Source organism: Megalobrama amblycephala, linkage group LG19, assembly GCF_018812025.1.
Source record: "Megalobrama amblycephala isolate DHTTF-2021 linkage group LG19, ASM1881202v1, whole genome shotgun sequence".
Classification (NCBI taxonomy): Eukaryota; Metazoa; Chordata; class Actinopteri; order Cypriniformes; family Xenocyprididae; genus Megalobrama; species Megalobrama amblycephala.
The window spans coordinates 3,164,803-3,192,788 of record NC_063062.1 but is presented as its reverse complement, the minus strand read 5'-3'; the positions used below and the strand labels follow the sequence as shown (position 1 = coordinate 3,192,788).

The 27,986-nt window shown below is 35.3% G+C and overlaps 1 protein-coding gene across 3 annotated transcripts in view; it reads left to right on the top strand.

The window, feature by feature from the left end:
• Positions 1 to 3,443: 3,443 nt before the first annotated feature.
• Positions 3,444 to 27,986, top strand: part of tp53i11b (tumor protein p53 inducible protein 11b) — a 78,076-nt gene continuing 53,533 nt past the window's right edge. The window contains exon 1 of one of the 3 annotated variants that reach the window (XM_048167934.1): positions 3,444 to 3,633. The gene's annotated coding sequence lies outside the window, so the exon portion shown is untranslated. Of the gene's footprint in view, positions 3,634 to 3,831; positions 4,179 to 27,986 lie in introns of those variants that run through there. The other 2 variants (XM_048167932.1, XM_048167933.1) reach the window with 2 other exon arrangements.

The window sequence follows — 27,986 nt, the reverse complement described above, 5'->3', positions numbered from 1 at the left end:
TGTAGCCGACCACTTATTACAAACTTTTGGCATTTTAGGCACATTATTTTTTAAATACTGAGCTGCAGGACACTTCATTCCTTCCCTTAAATAGATTCAAAAGTTAAATACTGGGCATTGGACTGTTTTTAGGAATGTCTTATTTGGAGGAAATATGCTTTGCTGTTAAGTAAACTATATCTCTTATATTTTTTCCATCGAAAACAGTACATTTTTACATGGATTCTTGAGTAAAAAGTAAAATTTCACTCACAAACTGTTATCAGTAGAGCTCACAATAATAGAGGCATGCTTATATAATATTATTCAAGTTCATGCCTCACTGAGGAAACGAGGACATTGAGAGCTGAGTGCTTTTTTTCTCTCTTTTGCTAGTATACTGATGTTAAAATACTAAACATAATGTTGGTAAGACGGTTCAGTTTAAAGAGTGTGTGGGTTGGTGTCTCATGAGATTATTTCAGAATTATATGTGGGATGCTTTCATGTCCAGACTATTCAGCCAATATATGCTTTTCCTCTTCTGCGGAAGATTGTCTTACTACGGAGTCAACAGCTGAAGCAATTCTCATGTGCATATTTGTTTAATCGCAAATAGATTGTAAGCTATCAGACTGGGGTATTTTAAGGTGCACAAGGTTAAGATGAAGGGATCATTTGCGGCACCCGTTCCACACCTGCAAAGACACTTGAATCCATTCATTATGACAAAAAAATTATGAAATTATATAGAAATGATGACGTCATAATCATGAGCTAAAAGAAAAAACTATGACATGACATCATAAATTATGGCATACTGTAATTATGACATAGCCTACTAAGTCATAATTATGAGATAAAAAGTCAAAATTATGATATACTAACATAAAGGTTATAATTATGAGATAAAAATTTTTAAATAGACTTTCTATGTCATAATTTCACATTTTTGCCATAATTTCAATTTACTGTCATCATTTTGAAATTTTTATGTCATAATTATGATTTCATAATGTCATAATTTTGTCTATCTCATAATTATGACCTTTATGTCATAATTAAGACTTAATATGTCATAATTGTGATTTTTTTTGTTTATAATTTTGACTTTTTATTTCATAATTATGACTTAGTGTCTTAATTGTAGTATGTCATAATTATGACTTCAATATAATACAACAATCAATATAATTTCAATATTTTATGTCATAATTTTGACTTTTTAATCTCATAATAATGACTTATTATCTCATAATTAAAATATGTCATAATTTTGACCTTTTATCTCATAATTATGACTTAGTATGTCATAATTGTAGTATGTCATAATTTTGACCTTTAATCTCATAATTATGACTTAATATGTCATAATTGTGATTTTTTTGTGTTATAATTTTGACTTTTTATTTCATAATTATGACTTAGTGTCTTAATTGTAGTATGTCATAATTATGACTTCAATATAATACAACAATCAATATAATTTCAATATTTTATGTCATAATTTTGACTTTTTAATCTCATAATAATGACTTATTATCTCATAATTAAAATATGTCATAATTTTGACCTTTTATCTCATAATTATGACTTAGTATGTCATAATTGTAGTATGTCATCATTTTGACCTTTTATCTCATAATTATGACTTAGTATGTCATAATTGTAGTATGTCATCATTTTGACCTTTTATCTCATAATTATGACTTAATATGTCATAATTGTGATTTTTTTTGTGTTATAATTTTGACTTTTTATTTCATAATTATGACTTAGTGTCTTAATTGTAGTATGTCATAATTATGACTTCAATATAATACAACAATCAATATAATTTCAATATTTTATGTCATAATTTTGACTTTTTAATCTCATAATAATGACTTATTATCTCATAATTAAAATATGTCATAATTTTGACCTTTTATCTCATAATTATGACTTAGTATGTCATAATTGTAGTATGTCATAATTTTGACCTTTAATCTCATAATTATGACTTAATATGTCATAATTGTGATTTTTTTGTGTTATAATTTTGACTTTTTATTTCATAATTATGACTTAGTGTCTTAATTGTAGTATGTCATAATTATGTCTTCAATATAATACAACAATCAATATAATTTCAATATTTTATGTCATAATTTTGACTTTTTAATCTCATAATAATGACTTATTATCTCATAATTAAAATATGTCATAATTTTGACCTTTTATCTCATAATTATGACTTAGTATGTCATAATTGTAGTATGTCATAATTTTGACCTTTAATCTCATAATTATGACTTAATATGTCATAATTGTGATTTTTTTGTGTTATAATTTTGACTTTTTATTTCATAATTATGACTTAGTGTCTTAATTGTAGTATGTCATAATTATGACTTCAATATAATACAACAATCAATATAATTTCAATATTTTATGTCATAATTTTGACTTTTTAATCTCATAATAATGACTTATTATCTTATAATTAAAATATGTCATAATTTTGACCTTTTATCTCATAATTATGACTTAGTATGTCATAATTGTAGTACGTCATAATTATGACCTTTTATCTCATAATTATGACTTAGTATGTCATAATTGTAGTATGTCATAATTTTGACCTTTTATCTCATAATTATGACTTAGTATGTCATAATTGTAGTATGTCATAATTTTGACCTTTTATCTCAAAATTATGACTTAGTATAATTGTAGTATGTCATAATTATGACCTTTTATCTCATAATTATGGCTGTCATAATTACAGTATGTCATTATTTATGACTTATGTCATAATTTTTACTTTTAGCTCATAATTATGATTTAGTATGTCATAATTGTAGTATGCCATAATTATGACTTTTCATCATTTAGATTTTTTATGCCATTTCGACTTTTTGATGTCATAATTATGAATTAGTATGTCATAATTTACGACGTCATAATTTTGACTTTTTAGCTCATAATTCTTAGTACGTCAAATCTTTGACTTGGAATCTCAGAATTATGACATGAAAAGTCAAAATTATGACATTGTATGTCACAAATATGACTTAATGTCATAATTATAACTTTCTATTTCATAATTTAGATTTACCAAAACATTATTTTTTTTTCTTATGTGGCGGAAATGGGCTTCCATAAATAGCTGTTTAAGCTATTTGTTGACCTATCTACACCACTCATCATACTGAAGGTGTCTGAAATGCCTTGGCAAGCAGTGCTGCACCACTATAGCACTGAAGGAGACACTTCACACCAAATATTCTGATGGCTTGTGTTGACCAATATGTTTGTATCCTTACAGTATGTTTTCCTACAGTTACAACCTTGTTTGGAAGTCAACACTATTTTACAATCTTGTTTAAGCTATGAAAATCTTCGACTATAAAGATATAAAGATAAAGATTTCAGTGAGCATTCTGCAGGTCACGTGTACGCGAGCGCTCTGTGTATTACGGTAGACGGAGCTGCGCTGATATTGTGTATGTGTGACATTACGGTAAACTTATAGATCCGTCGGAGTCTTGGTTGTTTGCAAACCCAAAGAGCACTGCAATGTAAATTTATCCAGAGAATAATCGGACAGCATACTGAAAATAGCGCAGCAGAAACGCAGAAGACCTCAGAAAGCTTCTTTCAACGAAACTGGTGAGAAATATATTAATTTGTGGATTTTTATTACAGGTTAAATATCTTTGTGCGGACGCTACACCTATCCATCTCACATAGTTATACAGCACTGGCTATTCTCATTTGACTTATAACCGACCAAACCTGTTAGAGAAACGCACGCGGTGTCGCGGGAATGATAAAAAAGTGCGTTTTCTTGCAGTTGTAAGTTAATTTTAATTCACTCTTCTTCAGACCACGCTCAACATGTGGTGTATAAAGTAAAATAGAGTATACAAACAGCTTGGAGTTAGTACTGAAGGTATGCGCGCGCGCTCGAGCACGCGACAACTTACTACTCCACAACACACAAAACGGACTCTGGTTTGACAGTTATGAACGTTTGCTTAAGAAGCACTTCCTTTAAACCGTAAGATTGGATTGAAAAGACGTGTGTTGTGTAATATCCCACTTTCTGAGTTGCTTGATTCACATTTCTGTCGTTTAAAATGGTCACCAACCGGCGCGTCTCGCGCGGCTCTGGACGATCCGGATTCCCTCACATTAATCTGAAATGCGCACAGGTTTGTTGTTATTCTGTTATTTGTCTTTAGTTTCGCTCATTCCTGTGAACGAGCCTCTTTTTCATGTTCAAAAAGTGATTTTAAAGTAAATGTTAAGGATTTGAGGACATTCCTGCCATCTCAAACTTAAAGGAAATATATAGGCTATATGTTGGGACAATACTATAGTAATTTATAGTAAATACTATAGTGTTTTTGAACCATACTATAGTAAAGCACTTGTTGTGGTAATTTTATAGTTGCTGTGGTAATATAACAACTATAGAAATATAAACAAATTACTTTACCCGATACTATACTAAGTTTTCTACAACTATAGGGTATATTATACACTAGGGCTGGGTATTGCCACAATTTTCACAATTCGATTTCGAATTCGATTCGATTCGATTCAATATCGATTATTTTGAATGTAGTATTTTAATTACAGTACATGGCAAATTTTCTAGAGAAAAAAAAACTCAACTAATGCTGTAAACTACACATGTAAGTCAGTTGGTACTACTATAATAATATTGAAGGTTAAATTAACTTATATACAAACACTTAAATTACACTCAATGATGTTTTTATTATAAATAAAGTTTAGAATTACATAATCATATTTCTACGCCAATTCGTTTTTTTTTTTTTAAATAAACATTTAAATCGCGGCTGTCATAACTGATTTATTCAAACATGCATTAAATATTGAAGAACATTAAAAATTATAATGAATATGTAACGGTGCATAGCTATATTTATCAGAATGCTTTCTAGAGTACACTTTTCTAGCTGACTAACGAGTTTATGGTCACTGAATATGTTTTTCTGAGGTAAATGTGACGTTACGTGACATTGTTTACAAGCTGTTTCATTGACGTCTTTCTGAGGTTGAAACACTGATTGAGCTATTACACGAGACATGATACGGATTTCAGTAAGTTGTACTGTATATTTTAACATACCTTCAGATGTTCATTCATGTTTATTTTGCGCTGTAACTGGTATTAAAGCGGAGGAGAGGATGTTCACATGCTTCTCTTTAACTGAGGCGCTAAAGTGATCTGTCACACCACATTAAACAGCGCCAAAACGGTATTTATTTTTTGAATCTCATAATAAGATGGACGTCTTTTGAAATCTGAGACTTTGCTTCATATCAAAAGTAACAAAGTACAAAGATTATTGGGATTTATTGGATGGGAGGCGTTACATGTTCTGCTCATTCATCAACTGAGAACAGACTAGACTAATCGGATTCTTGGGATTTAAGAATCAATATCGTTTTGTAAAAATGAGAATCGATTAAAATTGATATTTTTTACCCAGCCCTACTATACACTACACTTTACTGTAGTAAAAACTAAAGCATACAACAGTATTATTACAGTTTATCAGTTCACTATAGTTAATACTACAGTATGCTATATAGTAAGTGTTGTAAATACTATAATATGTACAGTATACTACAATTTACTATAGTATGATTCAAAAACACTATAGTATTTACTGTTTAATTACTATAGTATTTTTTCATTTGTGAAATAATCGTTTTTTAATATTAAGTTTCGTTTAATAAAGGAAAGTTGATGGTCAAAAAGGCATCCTCATATACTGTTATTTGAAGAAAAATGCCTGTAATAACACACAAATATGGTTTAGAGCTCTATACTTTCTGTCAGTCATCTTCAATTGTACTCAAAATGATTTTTTTTAACTGCATGAGCATACTTTAATGCTTGTTTATCTGTTGATGATTACAGGGCAAAGTCTAGACATGCTTTTAAAAGTTAAATGAAAGTCTGCAGCACTGCGCTGTTTACTCTCGGGAGTGTTTCTTTCGTTGCGCAGACACAGATTTTGAGCAAAGCAGGGGCTGAATTTTAAACTATAATAATATTTAAAAAATACTTTGCATACTGAATGCCATTTCTATGCAAGAAGCTTTTGGAAAAGACCCACGGTTGTTTCAACAAAGTCTATTTGCTCCTCTCAGACTACCAGCATTTGAGCTTTGTTGAGGTTTCAAGTATTTACTATCAGTAGTCTTGCTGCATGTAATCGTGTTCTTGGCATTGTAAATGCTTTCTTGGAAGTCTCCGGCTCTCCGCTCCCTGTCTGATGTGTTACTTGCTCTGCTTAAGGTCAGAAAGTAATTGTTGCTTACAGTCTTAGTAAAACGCCATGGACAAGGACAGGTGCAAGGAACTGTTTTTGTAATGTCTGGCTGTTTTATGTCCTTGTCATGTTCACACCCTTCTTTTCTCACCATTTGTTTCTGTGTGGTTTGTCACATAACAGCTCAACTCAAATAACCATCATGGTCTTACAGGCTGAGGTGATCCCTCAAGCTGATGATTTATGAGGAAAACCACATTGCAGAGATCCTTTTTGAGCTTCTGGCGTTTTTGATCATCAAAGCATAATGCAGCGGTTGTAGTCGTTCCTGATCTTCATTCTGGAGACAGGTGTGGGTGGTGAATGTGTGGGAATTTATTTCTCAAAGGAGGAGGAAACGTTATCCCGTTCTTCCCGATTCTGTTACCATGGTAACATTAGGATGCAGGGGCTATGAATTTTATATAAAGTGCGGATACTGACCATTTGCTGTGTTTGAAATAGGGGGCTTGAAAGGGCATGAGAATCTAAATGGAGATCATATGTACACAAGACCAGAATCACCTTCAGATGTGAGATGAGAACAGAATTCATAGTTATGCCTGTCTCTGTGGAAGAAAACACCTTTTTTTTGTGTGCAAAGTTCAGTCTAAGATTGATTAGGGTGAGCTGCATGAAATATCTTTGTAATAGATGACATTTCTGGGTGGCAATGCTATGAAGTGACCTGTAAAAAGAGTCATTGTGTCATTATCCATTAGGCTATTGCAGCTTTTACCCTTACTTTCATTCGACAAGGCTGGGAAGTGCTCTTCAAATCAATATGATCATTTTGTTTTACTAATCATATCGATAGTGATGATAATGATTTAATGTCACTGCAAAGAGGCAAACCACTCTGTTGCTAGTCCTCGAGAGCGCAGCACTCTGGGAAAGACAAGCAGATGGTGACCTGCTTTCTGTCCTGTCTTATTCTATCACTGGGTTGATTAATCAAGCACTGTCCTGTGAAACTGTGACGGCACCATATTTTCAGATACTCGGACCAACGAATCTTCAATTGCTGTATGATCCTGTGGTGTTGGAGAGTTTGGTAGAAAATGCTGCTGTGAAAAAGATGACTTATTATTGCTGACAGGGATGCACAATATATCGGCTGCCATCTCGGTATCGGCCGATTATATGTTAATTTTTAATATTATCATTATCGGCCCAATAAGAAAATTTGGCTGATATATTAAAGCCAATAAATAATGGATTATTCCTTCAGCTGAATTGCTTGAAATATGATTGAAATCACATCAAAAAGGAAAATACAGTTAAGTGCAAAATGTGTAGTGCAAGTTTGTCATATAGACTACATAAAATTATAACGAGAACATTATAATTGTGTGCATGGGACATGGCCTTTAATGGTGAGACTTTTGTTTTTGTAATCAGGCTGTCAAAAATTACATAATTTTGATTACATAATTTAGATTTATCGGCAAATATCGGTTATCGGTTTTCAAATATAAAGAATTATCGGTTATCGGTATTGGCCAAAATTTTCATGTCGGTGCATTCCTAATTGTTGATGTTAATAGTAGTGTTTGGATAAAGTATTGTAGCATTTTTGTTGTTGTTGTTGTTTCTATGTTTAAAATTTAGGCTACCTGTTATCAAAGTGCTTTTCACAGGACTGCAGTGTTTCTATAGAGAACAGACACTTGAGTTGAATGTCTTAGTTGAATGCAGCATATACAATATCTAGGTATATTCAACATAGAATGTGATATGATCCATTGTAGTCGACACAATACTTTTTCCTCCTGCCCTCCAGGAATCGTTTCACAAGTCCTGATATTGATGCCTTTGCATTTACATTTTTCATGTGTTTTCTTTTGTAGATAGCATCCACCCAGGCTCATTGGAAATACTTGACTATGGCTACATTTCTGCAAAACTGCAAAAACATATCTATACATTTCACTGCAGTTTCCAGCTGAAATGAACACTAGAGGCAGTAAAAGCACCTTTTCACACAAAACAGGTGCAGATGGGATTATTGATTAATAAAGCTTATTTTTCCAAGGTTACTTGCACAATACTATGTTATGACCTTAAAACACTTTTGTGCATGATTTGTAAACTAATACATTTTGACGTTTGAATCTCATAACCAGCTCTGTACATATTGCTTTTTGGACGTAGTAAACTTGCTTGGTAGCTCACCTGGTATGCAGAGCTCTCAGGTACAAGTCCCATGAAACACGAGTCTCGTCACTTTTGAACAAGTCGACTTTTTGAACAAGTCTTGTAAAAGTTAATAAGGCCTTGTCCACACTAATATGTTTTCGTTTGAAAACACACTCCCAAGCGGATAAATTTGAAAATGCCGTTTTCGCATTGTAATGTGGACTGTGAAAAGTGAGGTATTTGAAAACGATGATGCATGTTTAGTCATGTGACGCATATTGAACCAATAGATATGTATGTTTTATACCGCTATTGTGCCTGTTATGGTATTCACTTTCACACAGTTGCTAAAATATTACTTTGCACACTCTTTATATCACAGACCTGCAAAGATGACAGAAAATTTACTCGCAATTGCTGTGGCAAAACATGAGAGCAACATTGTAAAAAAATGTTGCAGCAGTCATGTTGAACTGTTTCAGAGAAAATAGAACACTATTTAGCACCAGTCACTGGATATTAAAGGTGCCCTAGAACCAGTTTTTACAAGATGTAATATAAGTCTAAGGTGTCCCCTGAATGTGTCTGTGAAGTTTCAGCTCAAAATACCCAATAGATTTTTTTGAAGCATCATTAAATATGCTCCGATTAAGCGTGTGAGGCCCCTTTAAATCCTCGCGCTCTCTGCCCCACAAGCTCTCGACTATAATACAGTGCATTTACAAAGTTCACACCGCTAATATAACCCTCAAATGGATCTTTACCAAATGTTCGTCATGCATACTGCATGCATGCATTGGATCATGTGAGTATTGTATTTATTTGGATGTTTACATTTGATTCTGAATGAGTTTGAGGCCGTGCTCCGTGGCTAACGGCTAATGCTACACTGTTGAAGAGATTTATAAAGAATTTTAAATCACAGGCACATTTTTTCATTACACTGGGTTGTTTAATAAACCTGCATCTGCAATATAGAAAAAAATTATATCACTTATAGTGCCTCTTGTGGATGTGCCACCAACATGAAAGGATGCATGATACATGTGAAGGATCATGCACATGTGTATTACATGCTCAGTCTATAGTGTTTCATCACCATCTAATGGCTTGGCAGCAGAAAACAGTGTTTTTAGTCATTTTCGCGGATCCGTGTGAATGGGGATCGTTTTGACAATCTGTACGTGGAAAACTCAAAGGAAACACTTTTTAAGCATATCGTTGTTGTGTATCCTCAGTTATTGGCCAAAGTTACTAATTATTTTAATTAAAAAAATTTTGGTATTGTCCCATATTAGATGTATATCGACAAATATTTGATTGTTAATTTATTTAATTGGATATTTGCCCTATTGAGTTAATCCTTTAGTGGTCTCAGAATTATTATATGTACATTATAATGTTGTGGTGCCTGAAACTTAATTTTATTTCTTCTGTGTGTAATTTAAATTTTTTTTATAATCAATATAGTATACTTTTTTAAATTTATATATATATATATATATATATATATCGACCATATAATGAAAATAATTATTGGCGTCAATCAATATTGGCCAGAATATTATTATCATTACATCAATCGCTAAATGCACACAGACCCCCCTCCAATATTTGAAAGATTGAAAGCTTGTGTCTTGTAACTGTTGTATTTCAGAAACCTGTTTCTGAAAAGATTTTTGAACACTGACATGTACAACACTTAAGGTGCTGACTATACTATTTATATAACGTATGATTTTATATCAAGTATCTGTCAAGTATTGATTGGTCCCTCAGAGTGAGGGTCTAGTTTAGCTTCTAGTTTAATTTCCTCCAACACTGTTATGTCAGCAGGGCACCGCTGTGCCACAAAATGAGCAGATGTCCTCCCCTGGATTTCTCACAGATTGGATTACTGCGCCTAGGCAGCCCAGGCTCTTTAGAGACTGCATTGTTGCAAGGATGAAAACAATTCCTTTGATTTTATCCAAGGTTTAATATGGTAAAAACCAAAATAAAAGAATGTGTGACACATTTTGGGGATAATATTTCTAAATTGTTGAATAAGTATCTGTCAAAAACATTTAAGCCCCTGAAGCTCATACTTGGCCTTATCAGGTTACAGAGGGTGCAGTTTGGGATTTAATTTGTTGCATGGTTTGATGTGAGTCGTTCTGACTTGTATTATGTCTAGTGTCTACACAACCTGCTTTTGTTTGGCATGACTCAGACAAGCTGACTTGTCTGTGTAGAGTTCAAAACAACTTAAGCTCTGTCAGAAGCATCTGTCAATTGCTGCAGGAAATGATTTCAACTTGTTGAAAAGACATAGAGTAAAGGTATATATGGTGAATATCCAATGCCGCAAAGTTATAGAACTTAATTTGAATTAACCTTTCTTTAGGTACACCAGTAGTCCTAGGGCTAGGGATGCTTAGTTTGAGATGGTTAGTTTGATTAATTGCCATAAGGTGTAATTAACTGGATTGAAATTTTCAATAAATGAACAGCCCTTATGTGTCCCACTCTGTTAAATCTGCACACTCTTTTGCCCGGTTTCACAGACCACTGTCTTCAGTCTGAAAGAAATTAAGGTTGACTAGTGGACTTTAGTGGGGTTCACTGGGTGGAAGGTCCAAATTGCATTTTCAATGCAGCTTTACTGAAGTCCACTATATGGAGAAAAATCCTGGAATGTTTTTCTCAAAAACTTAAAATTTCTTTTCGACTGAATAAAGAAAGGCATGAACATCTTGGATGACACAGGGTGAGTAAATTATCAGGAAATTTTCATTCTGAATTTAACTAATTCTTTAAATTCCTAATTTAACTAAGGTCTAGTCCTGGCTTAATCTAAGCTCTGTCTGTGAATCCAGGCCTTTGATCTCTAAGTTAATCAAGGCCGGCACTTTCAAGGCTCTTTGACTGCTTTCTATTGTTCTATTTTGCAGACTATACGAAATGGAAACAGGTAAGGTTACTGACTGTGTTTATGCAACACATTGCAGCACATGACCATCTTAAATTAGAAAGGGTACTTTTCCATACTGTTAGAGATGGTCATGCTGTCTTAACTGACGTTCTCATTATTAGCTCTAGCTCTCAGCTATGGTTTATTGTCATTACTGGTGAGAAAGAGCATGCTCTTTTCTAACACTACCCAGTGAACCTTTCTCACGCGAGACAAACAGCGAACCAATAAGCAAAGCACTACGGGGCTCAGGGACATACTGATAGAATTTCTAGGAGTGATTTTCTTGTGAAATGCTATTGGGTTGTGAAATTGTGAAATTTCTTGGGTTATGCTATTAAAATGCTGTATTGCCATATGAGTATCCAAAGGTTTGTTTAGCCGGTGCCTGTGTTCAGTTCTCTGCAATCTTTTCAAGGACTCAGCATCCAGTTTTATTCCTCTGTGATTTTTGTTGATGCAGGTTGGCACAGATTAAGCAGTTTTTGTGTCTCTTCAAGGGTTAGTTCACACAAATCATCATTAATTACCCTCATGTTGTTCCAAACCTGTAAAACCTTCATATTCTAAACACAAATTAAGATATTTTTGATGAAATCCGAGACATTTCTGACTCGTCCATAGACCACAATTTAACCACCACTTTCAAGGTCCAGAAAGGTACTAAAGACATTGTTAAAATTGTCCACGTGACTTCGGTGGTTCAATCTTAATGTTATGAAATGTTACGAAACACGGAAGCGCTGAACTGCGTACGACTGCGTACGAGTCTGACAAGGTAGAGAAGAAATAAGTATATAAAGTCGTTATTTTTGTTTTGCTCTTGCGCACAAAAAATATTCTCGTAGCTTCGTAACATTAAGGTTGAACCACTGCAGTCACGTCGACTATTTTAACGATGTCTTTACTACTTTTCTGGACCTTGAATAATATTAATAATAATTTTGTTGCTTTCTATGGGGGTTTGATGTGACAGAAATCGGGTATTTATTAAAAAGAATAATTTTATTTCATAGTACAACTGTACAATTTCAATACTAATATTTATGTTTCAATTTCTTAATTTACAGATGTTTAAGAGTTTATGAAATATGTCCATAACTTGAAATGTGCTCACTCCGGTCCGGATATGAACTGTAGTACACGCCGTGATGATTGTCGCAGTGTTCAGTGCAGAAAAGCTTTGAAACAGGAATTGTTTGTCCGAATATTTGACCGAGATACAACTATTTGAAAATCTGGAATCTGAGGGTGCAAAAAAATATTGAGAAAATCACCTTTGAAGTTGTCCAAAAGAAGTCCTTAGCAATGCATATCCACTCACAAAAATACATTTTGATATATTTACAGTAGGAAATTTACAAAATATGTTCATGGAACAGGATCTTTACTTAGTATCCTAATGATTTTTGGCATAAAAGAAAAATTTATAATTTTGACCCATACAATGAATTATTGGCTATTGCTACAAATATACCTGTGCGACTTATGATTGGTTTTGTGGTCCAGGGTCACATATGTCTCTGAAAGACAACAGTGCTGAGTTAAACAGACCTGAAACAGCCTTTCGTGACACTCAAATTCTCTGGTGCAATGCAATCTCATGCAGAATACATCGCAGTGACTGGAGTGAATGAGTTTCTTCTCATTAATTATGTGGACCAAGCCATTTAATAATGAACTGAGTCGCTCTGAGACCCTCACTGTTATTACGAGGCGCACATGCTTCAAAACATGCAGCGCAAATTTATATAATTAAATCACAGCCTTTGCGATTTTGAAAATTGCACTTAGCAATATCGCAATTTCTATTTGATGGTGGTATATCATGCAGCCCTAGACTAAACTGTTTGTGTGTGTGTGACTTTGCGCGACCCACCTTTTCCCACTCTGTGACCCACAGTTTGAAAACCCTTGATTTAGATATCAAATCAGGACAGCAAAAGTAGTGTAGTGTATTCCAGCTTTTAGGTGTACTTCAGAAGTGTTTACTGTTCTTTCTTCTGTGGAATGTTGTTGTAGTAATTCCACTTTAATTGAAATGGTAACACCAGTTCTTTAATCCATGCTTGGAGTGGAAACATAGTTATTTTGCTCCTTAAGATTAGTAACCAGAGCAGCAGTCAAACAATAACATTCCTTTGCTTGATAAAATATATTTTTACCTCTGTGTTCTCCTGGATTGTTGAAGAGTTGAGCCTAGTTCATTTACTTTTTTAAATTGTAATAACATCTCATAATATTACTGTCTTGACTGCATTGTTGATCAAATTATTGCAGCATTGGTGAGCATAAGAGACTTCTTTCAAAAACATTAAAAAATCATACCGACCCCAAACTTTTGAATGGTATTGTACTTTTTAGATGCACATTCCTGGTCTTATTGTGACTGATTCATTGGTATATTTTAAAGGGGACCTTGATTATGATTTCACTTTTTTAACTTGAGTTAGTGTGTAATGTTTAAACAACATCTGCAAAGTTACAACGCTCAAAGTTCAATGCAAAGGGAGATTTTCATTTACAGAAATGGCTTTTTAAGGACTACAACAAATGGCTGGTAGGGACTACAATGAGCTTCCCAGTTTGGTGACATCACAAACCCTAAAATTTACGTAAACAACGCCCCCGGGAACACACAACAAAGCGGGTGAGGCCATGTTGGGCTGCTTTAGAGAAGAGGAAGAGTTGTTGTAGTAGAGTGTTGTTATCATGCCGTCATTTTACACCAGACTGCTTCACAAATGAGGGTCAATTCAACGCTGGATTTGCACAAAAGATGAACATGACGGCACATGCTAGTGGATGAGTTGAATCAACTCCACAGCAACTACATAAATTTATCCACTAACCATTCAGAAATGTCCAGTTTCATTCTAAAAGTTGTAACTTCTTCCTGAGTCTCTCCATCAGTGTCGACTCCGGTTTGAACAATGTAAGGCTGAACACCGTTACTGACAATCCTCATTTTGGCTGCGTGAGATTCTCCAGCTTTGTTGTTGTTGAGCTGTTAAAGCTCTGCCCTCTTCTGGAAAGTGGGCCGGGTGCAGCAGCTCATTTGCATTTAAAGGACGTGCACAAAAACGGCGTGTTTTTGCTCACTCCAAAATGGGGGCAAATTTGACAAGTTATAATAAATGATCTGTCGGGTATTTTAAGCTGAAACTTCACAGACACATTCTGGGAACACCAGAGACGTACATCTTGTAAAAGGGACATTATAGGTCTCCTTTAATACAAACAATTGAATGAAAATGTAACTTGTTTCCTCTGAAATTAGGGGTGGGAATCGGAGGGTACCTCACGATACGATACGATCACGATAAATGGCTCACGATAACGATAATATTGCGAGTCAGCGATTCTGCGATAATCGATATATCGCTAGACAATCCTATAATGATACATCGCGATATTGGTCTTAATATGAAAACAAAATGCACGTGAAAAGGTTAAGTGCAGGTTAACGGATAAATCCGATCTTATATGTACATTTAATAGAGTTCACGTCACCGAAAGCAAGAAATATGAGGTGCATTTTATTGACCATCAGTTAATTTCAAAATCAAAGACTGCAATAGGAGAGAGCGGCAACAGCACTGGTATAAGGTCTCATTACTTTTAATGAAGATAATTGTGTGTTATGCGTCTGCGACTTACTTTCACTTTCTTATGCGGCAGTTTGCGCGTCAGCTTGCTGAAGAGATCTGCGGCGATGTGTGATGCAGTAGCGTTGTCATATCTGACTCTCGTTGAGAACATGTTTCAGTTTTAGTATTTTGGGGAGAAGTAAAATTTACATATGTAGTTTCAACAACCAGATGCATTTAGACTGAGCATAGACAGTTTTGACTGGAATGCGTCCCAGACCATCTCCTGAAGTGGTTTGAGCGATCGGATTTAAATCCGTCTCAAATGCGTTTTTAGGCATTTAGGCATTTAGACCTGGTCTTTTCACGATCGGATAGCTATCCGATCAGAGAAAATGCATGAAGTCACCAGGTGCAAACAGACCCTTTGACGTTCTTCAAGTGCTTAGATATACACGGGAGCGTTCGAAAGCAGGCGTCTATCAGAGGATCCCTAATATATGCTTTCAAATGCTCCCGTGTATATCTAAGCGCTCGGTGAAGAACGTCAAAGATGTCTACGACTGTCACATCAATGGTATAAAAGTGCGTCAAGACTTTGAACTTAAACGTGTCTGGGGCATCTATTTTACTCACACTGCTGTCCGCCATCCTGTTAATAACCTCTTTTTCTTAGGCTAGTTAACTTAAGTTCACGTTTCCCTCATTCATGTGTTGAGCGCCGCCTTGAAGTAGGACGCTTTGAGCAAAGAAATCTATATATAGTGCTTTATTTTTTTAAATTAAAATATCGATATTTGGCGCAGCGATACGATTCTCGTATCGCACAGAGAAGGATGACGATATATCGCCATATCGATATTTTGTCCCACCCCTATCTGAAACTTACTTTCCTTTTCTGCTGAAGTCACTTACACAGACTATAATGTTAACTAATAGTTGTTTTGGCGAACTTGCATTTGGCCTGGCACAGTTATGGTGTTTAATGGCCAGATTTCACAATCCAAACAATTCCCAATGGATATTGGTTTGGATTGACTTTAAGGAGAACCAGTCAGCAGCCCACACAGAATCTGTGCTGATACAGAGGGAAGATTGCTTCCAAAATCAGTGAAATAAATGTAAATATAGTAAAGTATGTTAAAGAAAGTTTCTGCAAAATGCAGTTACAATATGATAAACATATAAAAAGTTCTGAGGAAATGTTCAAAGCTGTAGGCACTGATTCCATGCGGGAAACTAATCAGACCAATTTTTCCTGTTAAAGCGAGCAGGAGTGGCTGCGGTGGGAGGCTTATCTGGCCTCTTGAGCATGACTGAAGAATATTCTGCTAAATTTATCATATCTTATGATGGTGGTATATGGGTTTTGTATATGCCCTGCTCGTAAATGGTGGCGTTTACAGTCAGAACCTTATAAAAGAGCCATTAATGGTGACTTGCAAGCCTTGGGCAAAACTGATAGTGTTTCAAACAGAAGCACTGTTTTGACGCAACTAAGGCTTTGTAGCAGCAATGAATGTACGTTCATAGTAGAACATTGTGTGGTGTGTGTGCCGGTGTCATGTTTCATTGGCAGTGTGAACACAGATCTCTTTCACATTTGTTTCAGTGGTGGTCTATGGCTGTAATTCATCGCTGAACTTGTTGCATGGCAGGGTGTGGTGGTGAAAGAGAGACAGAGAAGTACAGTAAATCTCCAAAATTAGCTGGTCTCCTAGTCCATGTTTCATCTTTCACATCTGTTCCCTCCAGCGCTCTCGTTTGAATCCCTCTATTTATGAGCTTCTAGATAATTGGGATTGAAGATGGATAGAGAGAATGGGATTTTAGCACACCTGTTGGTGTGCAGTGTAGTTTACTGCATAGATATCTCACACTGAGTTCAGACTATTTTTTTGCCTTTTAAAGCAAGTTTTTATACATTAAGAAATGAACAAAACTAACAAGACCATGAAGTATGATTGACCAAGTTATTGCTACTACTAATAATCAAAATTACAATAATAATTCTTTTACTTTCAATGAGTGCTTTAGAACGCAAAACATAACTGCTAATTCTATTATATTCAATTGTAATATCAGAGACATTGTTTTCAGTCGCATTTATTAAACAATTTACTCGTGTCTAGTTAATATGTATATAATATATTCACTGTGTTCTGTGTGACTTTTGCTGCAAATTTGTTTCGAAGGATTACATAATGTTACACAAGACTACACTTTAAACCTTAAAATGTATATCTTTTTTGTAATCATTTAACCATTATTTATCGTGTAATATTTATTTTGTTTGCTGTGGGATGCAAAAGGCATTTTCTCGGTATAGTCCTATGCTGTGACTGACAGTAGAAACATAAAATATATCAAAAATGCAACATAAATTCACAAAAGTAATCAATTTTATTAGTGCGGTGTAATCCAAATCTTTAAAATCCATACGATTGTGAGAAACAGACCCAAATTCAAGCCTTTATTCAATGATCATATTTTCCATTCTCAGCAGCGACTGTAAACGTCAAATCCTGCACTCACTATAAATTCAAAAATTGCCGCCTGAAGAAGCTTTACAGCACGTTTTATGGCAGTTCAGTTCACATTTATTTGTATAGCACTTTTGACTAAACATATTGGGCCCTATAATACACCGGTGCAATGCGACGCAAGGCGCAGCGCAAGTGTGTTTGCTAGTTTGCGTCCGGCGCCATTTGCGTTTTCCCGTTCAGCGCCACGTCCTTAAATTAGTAAATGCATTTGCGCCAGTTAGTGCGCCCATGGGCGTGCTGGTCTAAAAAAGAGGTGTGTTCAGGTGCATTGCCGGCGCATTGCTATTTTAAGGAGCTGAAAATAGACTGCGCCATAGACCAACTCAAACCTGGTCTAAAGTCAATGGCGCAATATTTTTTTGTTAGAGTGCGTTGGTAGAAACTGCACCTCTGGGCGCGTCCACAGTGTGCGTTGACTTTGCTTATTACACACAGGGATGCGCATCACACAAACATGCCAAATATTAAAAACAAAAGGATTACAGTGTAAAAGAATATTATTGTGTAGGCTACATAAATATAAAAATGTAATGATGAATAGTCATTGCGTGTATTAGAATTAGGCTACCTATTTTCAATTTAGCCTATTACTACTTATAATGATGAACGAAATTGGCTAATTAATTGAACAATCGTGCCAATACACACACATATATATTAACTGACTCATCGCATGAGCAGATCGGTTTCTTCGCTTGAAAAGCGTTCAGCTTTTCCGCCAACAAATTCCGCCATGTAAATAGCAGTCCGCCATGGCGCGAGCGCATCTCGCTCTTAAAGGGAATGGGAGATGACACTCTGATTGGTTTATTGAACGTTATGCCCATTACTCATTAAGAGAATAGGGACAACCCATTTCAAAAATGCGCCCCGGCGCACGGACCGTTTTTCCGTCGTTAAAATAGCAAAAGTGGATTTGGACACGCCCTGAGTGCACCTGCGCCGTGCGCTTTACACTTTGCGTTTAGATCGTTAAAATAGGGCCCATTGTTTCAAAGCAGCTTTACAGAAAATGCATGTTTTGTACATTACAATTTAGAGTAATCTGTAATACCAAAGTAATACCTCAGTCTTATCTGAATTTAATACAAGAAAATTACTGGTCATCCAATTTTTTAAAATGCAGCCTTGGTGAGCATATGAGACCTTTAAATAACAAAAAAATCTTTTCTGATCCCAGAGTATGGTAGTGTACCTGCAGGTCATTGTCAGAGGGGATGTTCAGTGTGTAACAGTTTCCTGTTTCATCCCCCACAAGCAGTGAGGAATGTAGGCTATGCAGCCAGTTTCCTGCTCCTGCACACATTAGACATACTGCCATGACGTAATACAGTGGCCTTAATTCACTCTGTTTACAGTCTGTTATTTTGAGTTTGCTTGCAGAGAAGCAAGTGGAGGGAGTTTTCTGTTCTTTGTTTATTTTTTTATTTAATCTATTTTAATTCAAGGCCAAACATGATGTGCTGGTTATCTCAGTTGGTTGAACATAACAAGAATTTAACAAAACGTATTAACAAAGCAGACTACGTGCAGTGTGAGTCTGAAGTTATACGCAAAGATTAAATTCCTGTCATCATTTACTTACCCTCATGTATTACCCATTTGCTGTTATTGTTTATGAGGAACACAAAAGGAGAATTTTTATTCAGCTCATGCCACATAAAAGTTTTTATAGTAAAAAAAAGTATATATTTCCACTATATTGCAAGTCTATTGAATCCATATGATAGCCTGAGAAACTGAAATTCACTGAAAAGATGCATAATGATTCTTAAAAAAATTGTAATTTTGTTTTCCATTAACAACAGCACCATATGGGTTGGAGTGACAAATAATAACAGACTTTAATTTTGAGGTGAACTAATCTCTGAAAAGTTATGTAGTTATTGGAATTTTTACAATATTTTTATTGCTAAACAATTATTTTTTTCTCTCTAAATTTGTTGACAGGGTTCAAAAAGATTACATTTAATTTTAAACCTCTAGTGTGTGAAATGCTGTTATTTGAAGTCACAATTAAATCAAAATTGACTTTTTTATGGAGTATTTATCATTGATTTATTTGTGCACATCATAATTCATGTGTCTTCATAATCTTTGACGATCTTTCTACAATGTTTCTATGATCCAATCAGTTCCCGATGAACAAAGTCCCGTCCTACATTTTTTTTTTTTCTTTCTTGTTCAATAAGTCTTTTCTCTTGGATACACATCACAATATTAAAGAAAAGTCATTCGCAATTTCTGGATCATGCCGACTTTAAAAAATAAATCGATTCCTCATCCCATAATGTGATTTTGAAAATGGTAATGGCTACAAATAAAAAAAAAAAACATTACAAGAAAATGTTATTGAGTGATTTTCATGGGGGCAGATGCAATATTGCATGACTTGCTGCTCAATTGACCTTTTTGACCTTTTTTTTTTATTATTCCTTGTCCTATTTGGCACCTTATTCCTCAGTGAAACATATCCAAATAATTTTGAAAGAAATTAAGCCAAATATATGTAAATGAATGCAAATGTATGCCAACAACCTGGCCACCTGCTGTGACTGAGTGTTTGAAATCCATGATCCAGTCACATAATGCAGGTTTAAATCCTGCTGAATAACCTCTCAAAATAGACCTTTATTATGGTGAAGATGTACTCTGTCAAGAGATGAAGCAAGACTGACAGGCATGGAGAGTGATAGTTGAATGAGAGAAGGAACACTGGAGACAATGTCAATGTGCTGGAGTAATTGAAAATCCCATTTCTAACCTCTTAGCTGAGTTTTATTCTCACATTATGCTTTCTTGCTTAACCCTTTGCAGTATATCTTCTACTAGCAGCATTTGGCCAAAAAGACTTGTTGAGGATGAATGGGCAGTAGAAAGCACTCAAGCATCAGAATGTGTGATGCTGATGTTCAGCATCCCCTCGAGAAAACAGCTTTGTTTGATTTTTCTGTTAAGCAAATTGGAGCACTGTAATAGCCTCCAGCAAGTTCACTTCCATCAATATAATTTTGTATGAAAAGCGCATACTTGTGTCAGGAGGCATTGATTTAATCTGTTCTGGAGAAATTCTCATTCATAGATCCAGATTCAATTGAAGCCATTCTTCTTAATGTGATGTTTATTGCCTTTTCTAAAAATATAGAAAGGTACAAACAGAAACGCACAGCATGGGAGGAAGAACGCTCACTGACTGATTAACATAATCAGCAATTGGAAAAGCTCTCAAATTAGATTAGCATGAAATGTACTGAAAGCGTTTGCGCTGTTTGTTCAGGTTTTGCCCTGAAAACACAATGTTATTAAGGGGATATGAATTGGAAGATGTTATTGTTAACCATTATAAAGCACTGGAAATTAAATGCTCTTATGATTGAAACTCTTTTTAATGGCTACCAGAAAGAAGTGATAAACCTTCAGTTTTCGCTGAAAGACCTACATACATTAGTGCGTTTGCACACACACACACACACACACACACACACACACACACACACACACACACACACACACACACACACACACACACACACACACACACACACACAAATAGTTTTTAGTCTTAACTGAGTTTGGGTAAAGGAAAGGAAATAATGAAATATTATAAGGAAAATTGACTTCTTTGACAGGACGCTGAGTCACGGCTGCTGTAATTTTAAAGCCTTGCAAATTACAGTATACACTGCTGGGTTGAAAACAACCCAAGTTGGGTTGAAAATGGATGAACCCAGTGATTGGGTTGTTTTAACCCAGCAGTTGGGTTAAATGTAGTTTTATGTAACCCTAACAATTATTAAATTGCTTATTAATAAATGTTCACCTTTTTGATTATTATTGTTGCCTCTAGTAATTATGTGTCTGATTTTTAATTTCCAACATATTTTGGGTTCATTTTAAGCCAGCAATATAGTAAACTTTAAACAATAGTTGGGTTAAATAAAACAACCCAGCACGTTGGGCAAACATTTAACCCTATCGCTGGGCTAAAACAACCCATTCGCTGTTTGTCCATTTTCAACCCAACTTGGGTTGTTTTTAACCCAGCAGATTGTTTGAAACTGAAAGATAGAGCGGTCACAGCAATAATGATTCCGGTCATGAGACGGAACCGCAGGCAGTGAGTAAAACTGCTTCAAATGTCTGTTTTGTTGGCAATAGGCGCCTAAGCGCATATAATGTAAACAACACGAATGTAGTGAATTAATAAATTCATTATTCATCATTCATACGCTATATTCATTATAGTGATTCAAAAGTTATCCAGGGATAATGCTATGGTGTATTGTGTGTTTAAATACAGTTGTTTAGCTGACCATTGATAGCTTGTAGACAATCTCTACACAAAAGCTGCGCGTACTTGTGACTTTAGCTGTATTTTTTATGAATATGATTAAATTAAATACTTCAAGGATGCACTACTACTCTATAGGTACTCAAGATTAACATGAGATTGGCTGAAACTGTGTATGATACCCCCCCTTTAATAGTCATTTTGATGGATTTTCAACACACAGGTTTTTCTTTTTAGTTTTTTATTATTATTATGTGTATACACCAAACAAATCCTTGGTGGCGATTCTTCAGACAACTGTGAAAAACACTTGTTTTCACCTCCTTGCCGAGTGACATTATGTGTGTGTGAGAGATAAAGTGTGAGCGAGGAAGAAGGGGATTGAGAGAGCAATAGAGACTGAAGTGTTATTTTTTGGTTGCTTATATTGAACAACAAAAGAACAATAGGTGTAGTACTTAGGACAAGGCTCAAATGATAGTATTGTCATGGGAAATTTTTTTAAACTTTAGAATAGGTTAAGTGTACTTGAGTCACTCTGTGTTCCTATCCTAAATATTATGCAAGATCAGAATTAGGAAGTCAAGAATCATTAAAAATAGTATACCAAAGATGGCCAGATGGTACACTGATTTACAAAGTTTGCATCCATTAAACCCCTTTTCTAGTAATCATGGATGACTGGTGGAAAACAAAACAAAACATGTAAATTTATTAAATGGAAAACACTGGACATTGTGTTCTATGGTGTCAATACTCATTTCTATACTATAAAAAAAAAATGCTGGGTTGTTTCAACCCATGTTTGGGTCAAATATGGACAAACCCAACTGTTGGGTTTAAAATTTAATTTAAAAACTTAAACCAATGAACACAAAATAGGTTGAAAATGAAAAATCAAACACATAATTACTAGAGGCAACAGTAATAATCAAAAGGTGAACATTTATTAATAAGCAATTTAATAAATGTTTATAATTGAATCATTATGAAACGTATTAATAAATGTTCATTTCCAACCTATTTGGGGTTTGTTTTAAGCAAGCAATATAGTCATTTTTAAACAATAGTAGAGTTTAATAAAACTACCCAGCAGGTTGGGCAAACATTTAACCCAACCGCTTGGGTTTGTCCATATTTAACCCAACTTGGGTTATTTTTAACCCATCGTTCATCACCATTCGAATTGGCTTTTAAAAATCAGCAGCAGGTTGTAGATTCTGTGATTACGACAAATTTTGCCATTTGAATCATTTATAGTTGAATCTATTGCACTTTTGTACTGTATGCTATAAGAACATTAGTATACAATTATGTGCTTGGTAGACAGAAATCATGTCGAAGTATGCTGTACAGTAAAAATCTATCAAATGAAATGTCATAAAATATAGAACATTCAGCTTTGCTTAGCCAAAATGTCATAAAGCCACAGAAGGTCAAAATGAATTGCTGTTTACAACCCATTTTACTTTTGTAATGACATTTCTGACTGAAACAGGATAGAGAAAAGAAGTGAAAATGTAAGAAATTGTTTGGATTGTAAAAAGTAAGCTTTATACACCAGAAAGGAGCCAGACTGAATGCCAGTTTGCTAAAACAGTCTAAATAGCTCTTTGGCTATTGTTTAACGTCCATTATCCATTAAACATTAACAGATCAGGAAGCAGAAACTTGCATTAAGGAAGTTAATGCCGTTCATTTTGATTTTATGTTGATTGTCCGAATTAATTTGGAAATTATATTTGTTGACACCTTAACCCAGCTCTAACCTAAACCTCAGTAATGATCGTCTTTCTAAATTGGCTCTGCTAGCTATTGGTGCTGGCAGAATGGTGAAGTGTTTTTGATCAGTTGTTTCTGACGCTTGTCTTCAAGCATCTCTGAACTTCTCTGTGGAGCTCTACCCACCACACCAATTCAAAAGCATGACTCATAAAGCTGTAGGGCCGTGCAACACTACGAAAAAGTTGCTTCACTTTAAAAAAAAAGCAAGCAGGATTTAGCAGAGAGGACAGGTCAAAATATATCCAAGATGTCTGTTGATGATACACTTGCAGTCAGCATTTTTCAGTGCTGGAATATAATGCAATGTCATTTGTCAAGAGTGCTTCTCAGTTTGGCAATTTGATTGCAAAAGTTAAGCCCCCGCAACATGGGAAACTGGAAATTCAGGCTTTTTCGTTGTGTATACAATGCAGTGCTCTGTGAAAGAAAACAATAAACCTTGTATTGTTTAACTCAAAAAGTAGATCTTGCACATTTTCAATTCTTTGACGTTTTGTCACTGTTAACATTGATGGAACTGCAACGGTACCTACAAATAAACACTGTTGTGTTTGTGCCACTCTGTGGGGGCTAAACAGATAATGGTGTGCCTGTGTGTCTGTGTGTGTGAGTCAACAGCTCTGTCAATATTCCAGGATTAGAACCTGAGTCCAAGTAGCCTGAAACTGTTGCTACAGGAGACCAAATGTCATTGGTGGAGACTCATGCTGATGGAAATTGCACAATTATCGATGGTTCAGTTGAGGACCATTAAAAACCTGCCCACTCAAGAGGAACATTTTGTCTTGCATGCTTTTCTTGCAAGATTTGCACAGTTTGACGATTTTAATGTTTGAGATACCCAAAGAGTAGCTTAAATACTCAACGGAGAAATCAAAGGTTTCAGACACTTAACTACTGTACTTTGTGAGTCTGTTGCTATTTTAAGCCATATTGTCTTCTTGCATCATTAATTTCACAGGCCATAATAGACAGGTTTCAGCAGAGGTGAGCTTGTGTATTCGAATCACGACTACTTCAGAGTGTAAAAGGTCTAAACCAGCACAAAAGGAACTATCAGTGACGTAAGTGTCGATCGCAAAAAAAAACTGTGAACACAGGCTATATATAAATAAATGAACTCTACAAACATGGAAAACAGTGATAGATGGACCTCTCAACCTTTTGCTAAGAAGAAAATCCAACACGACTTTGAGCGGACCATGCAAAACATAATTATGCATTTCTGCTCAGCTAGCGACATTAGGCATCAACCACATGGCAAAAGGTAATACTTTTTCATATACTGTCTACTTTCTTCTAATAACGTATTAGACATGACTGTTAAACAGATCATACAAACTTATGAAGATGAAGAATTTGAGCACTGAGTGATTAGGCTCTGGCTGAGCTGTTCTCAGCACCTTCAAAATAAAAGTCACAACAACAAGCGCAGTTTACGTCACTTCAGAGTTCCTACTGGCGGTGCGAATGCAACCAGGAAAATGGCCCTAGGGGAACATTAGTTCTCAGGGAACCACCCTGGTGGCCAGTTCCTATAAATAAGTTCCTAGAACAACATGGTTATTCAAAACATCATTCAATGTATTCGTAATTAATAATCACAATTACAATTTCAAGGGAATAATCGACAATTATGATTTTTGTCAAAATCGTGCAGCCTTAGCTGAATTGTTCACAAGAGTATCCGAAAAGGGCCTTTGATTGGCACCTATTATACATTGCCTGATAGGATTTTCTTTGCAAGCCATTACTGACATGAAAGGGATATCATTAAAGATAATGGAATGCCAATTTTAGAGTATAATAAGTCTTCACCTTGTATTCACCTGTGGCAAATCCATGCAGAGGTCTGCTGTGGTTATAAAAAAAAAAAAAAAAAAAACCGTTGTCTTGAAAAGATTAGCCACAAAATTGTGGCAGCAAAAATTGGAACTTAAGAAACTTCCTTATTCAGTTTTCAGTGGTGGACGATCATGTAATACACAGTATATGCATCATGGTTTTGAAAAAAAAATGTAACCTTGCTTCTAAATATAAAATATATATTCTTATGAAGTATATAAAATATTTAATCAAAACCCTAAAATAGATATGGTGTCAAGCCACAGCGTATGTGTGAAAACTGCAATTAATATTTGAATGAACTTTAATTGAACAGCAGTTTATGTACAGAATCTGCCATAAACTTAAGGACTATTGGAATGAGCTTTTGAAAATTGTATTTTCCGCAAATGGATTCCTTTGTTTTTACATAATTTTACAACTTTCTGATGATCTCTCCCCCCGATCAAGCCTGTTGCTCAGCTCTAATAGAGAATACAGTCACAGTAAGTTGTGCCAGAGGACATGCAACAAGGAATTGGTAAGAGACTGGAAAGAGCAGGAACTATCACTGTTGTGCCCTTGAGCAAGACACTTGACCCACAATTGCTCCTGTGGTTGGAGTACTGAAGTCACTTCAGATGAAAGTATGATTCACTCAGTGGCAAGGAATGAGTAAGTAGAGTGATCTGAGGTACTTTAAAGGGATCATAAACTGTGCTGTGTTATTGTTTTATAATGTTTCCTGGGGTGCACTTATAATGTTAATATGCTTTTATAATATTTTATCATAATTTACAAATAAAAGGTATTTTTCCTACCCTGATTTTAGCTCTCTTATTTGAACGCTCTGTTTTAAAGGGCATGTCTGCTGTGAGACTTCAGTGTAAACGCCCACTGCTGTGATTGGCCAACATCTTTGCCTATGAAATAGTATTACTCTCTCGAAAACTTTTAGCACATTTTTAATATTACAGCTCTCAAGGTCAGCTGATCGTAAAAAAACAAATCTATGGAATTATATTTAGATTGTGGCATGAAAGGTTGCAGTGATGAACACTGTAGCCATTCATAGACTTGTTGATGAGCGCATGAATGCAGTGATCTCGTCAACTTTTGCACACTAATGAATGCTTTCATCATAACTAACAGTGCAAACGCGATGTAACTAGAGATTCATTGAATAAAACGGGAGTTTGGTGCGAGTCCAGACCTCAGTCACTGATAAACTTGCGCTGTTTGATTGACAGCTCCAGCGATTGTAAAGGGAGCGTTCTTTGATTGCTTTCTATATATAATTTAATCACCATTTAAATAACAGATTATTTTCATTCTACTAAGTTTGATGTGAAGTTTGATTTACTGACGCATAGACAAAGAACATCTGACTGTACATGAATGATTACATATCCAATCAGGCATTAGAATTAACACAGTTACATACATGTTTTTGCATTACCGTTGAGTCCATATTGTAAAAGTCTGTTTGTAAAGCCTGCGCCGAAATGTGATTTATTTACCAAAGAATCCACCGTGAAATGTACCGAATACAAATAAAGCTCAACTGAGATATTCACATTGTTGAAAATAAATAACCATATTCCTAGCATTAGGATCATTTGGTTATGTTATTTTTAGTCCTGTTTGACTCCTCTCCTCATCATCTCACTAACTAACATGCCAGTGGGTGGGGCTAATGTTGCAATAATGAAGTAGACGTTGATTTCTTCTGCGGAGGCGACATTTCACCTCATAGATAGGCACATTCCAAGATCAGTCTTTCGCTGGGCCTGGTGTCAATAAAAGCTTTTATTGGACTAACCAGGAAGTTTTTAGTCCTGAAACTTACAGGATGTTCTTATAGTACGATGACCTCTTATATATCAAAAGCGCAGGGAAAAATTGATTTCTCAATTCATGAACACTTTAAATTTCTCAAAGGCTGTTGGCGATGCCAGAATGTGCAGTCAATGGTCTTCAACATTCTGCTAGACTAGTGCACTCTGAATGTCTGCTTATGTGCTGTGAGGAGATCCGGTGTCATTTGTTGTTTACTTCAGCAGAAGAAATACGTTGGTTGAAAGATCAGACGTGTGCTGGGATGGACAAGATGTTTGAGTGGCTTTTTCTTCACACTTTCATCACATTAGCACGAACAGAGGCTTAATGAGCTGTCAGCAAGCTGCTGCCACTCATGGGGCCAACCTCTTCCGAACGTCTCGGGAGGGAGGCTTTCTGTGTGTGCGTTCGTCCTGCCATCCTCCACTTGGTGAAGGGTGAAATGGCTTAAGACAGAGTATTATTATTATGGCACTCTAACCATTTCCAAACAAAGCTGAATCATCTCCTTTGCAAATGTTTTGATTTCAAGGCCATCTGTCTCTGCGTGCTTGGAGTGCAAACGACATGAGCTTCACTGGCGGCTCTTCACACACCTACTCAAAGAGAACAAACTAGTCTCGTATATGTAACGTCAATACGTGTGATCTTTTAATCTCTCAATCTCAGTGCCTATAGAGCTGTTCATTTGTAGTCCTAAAA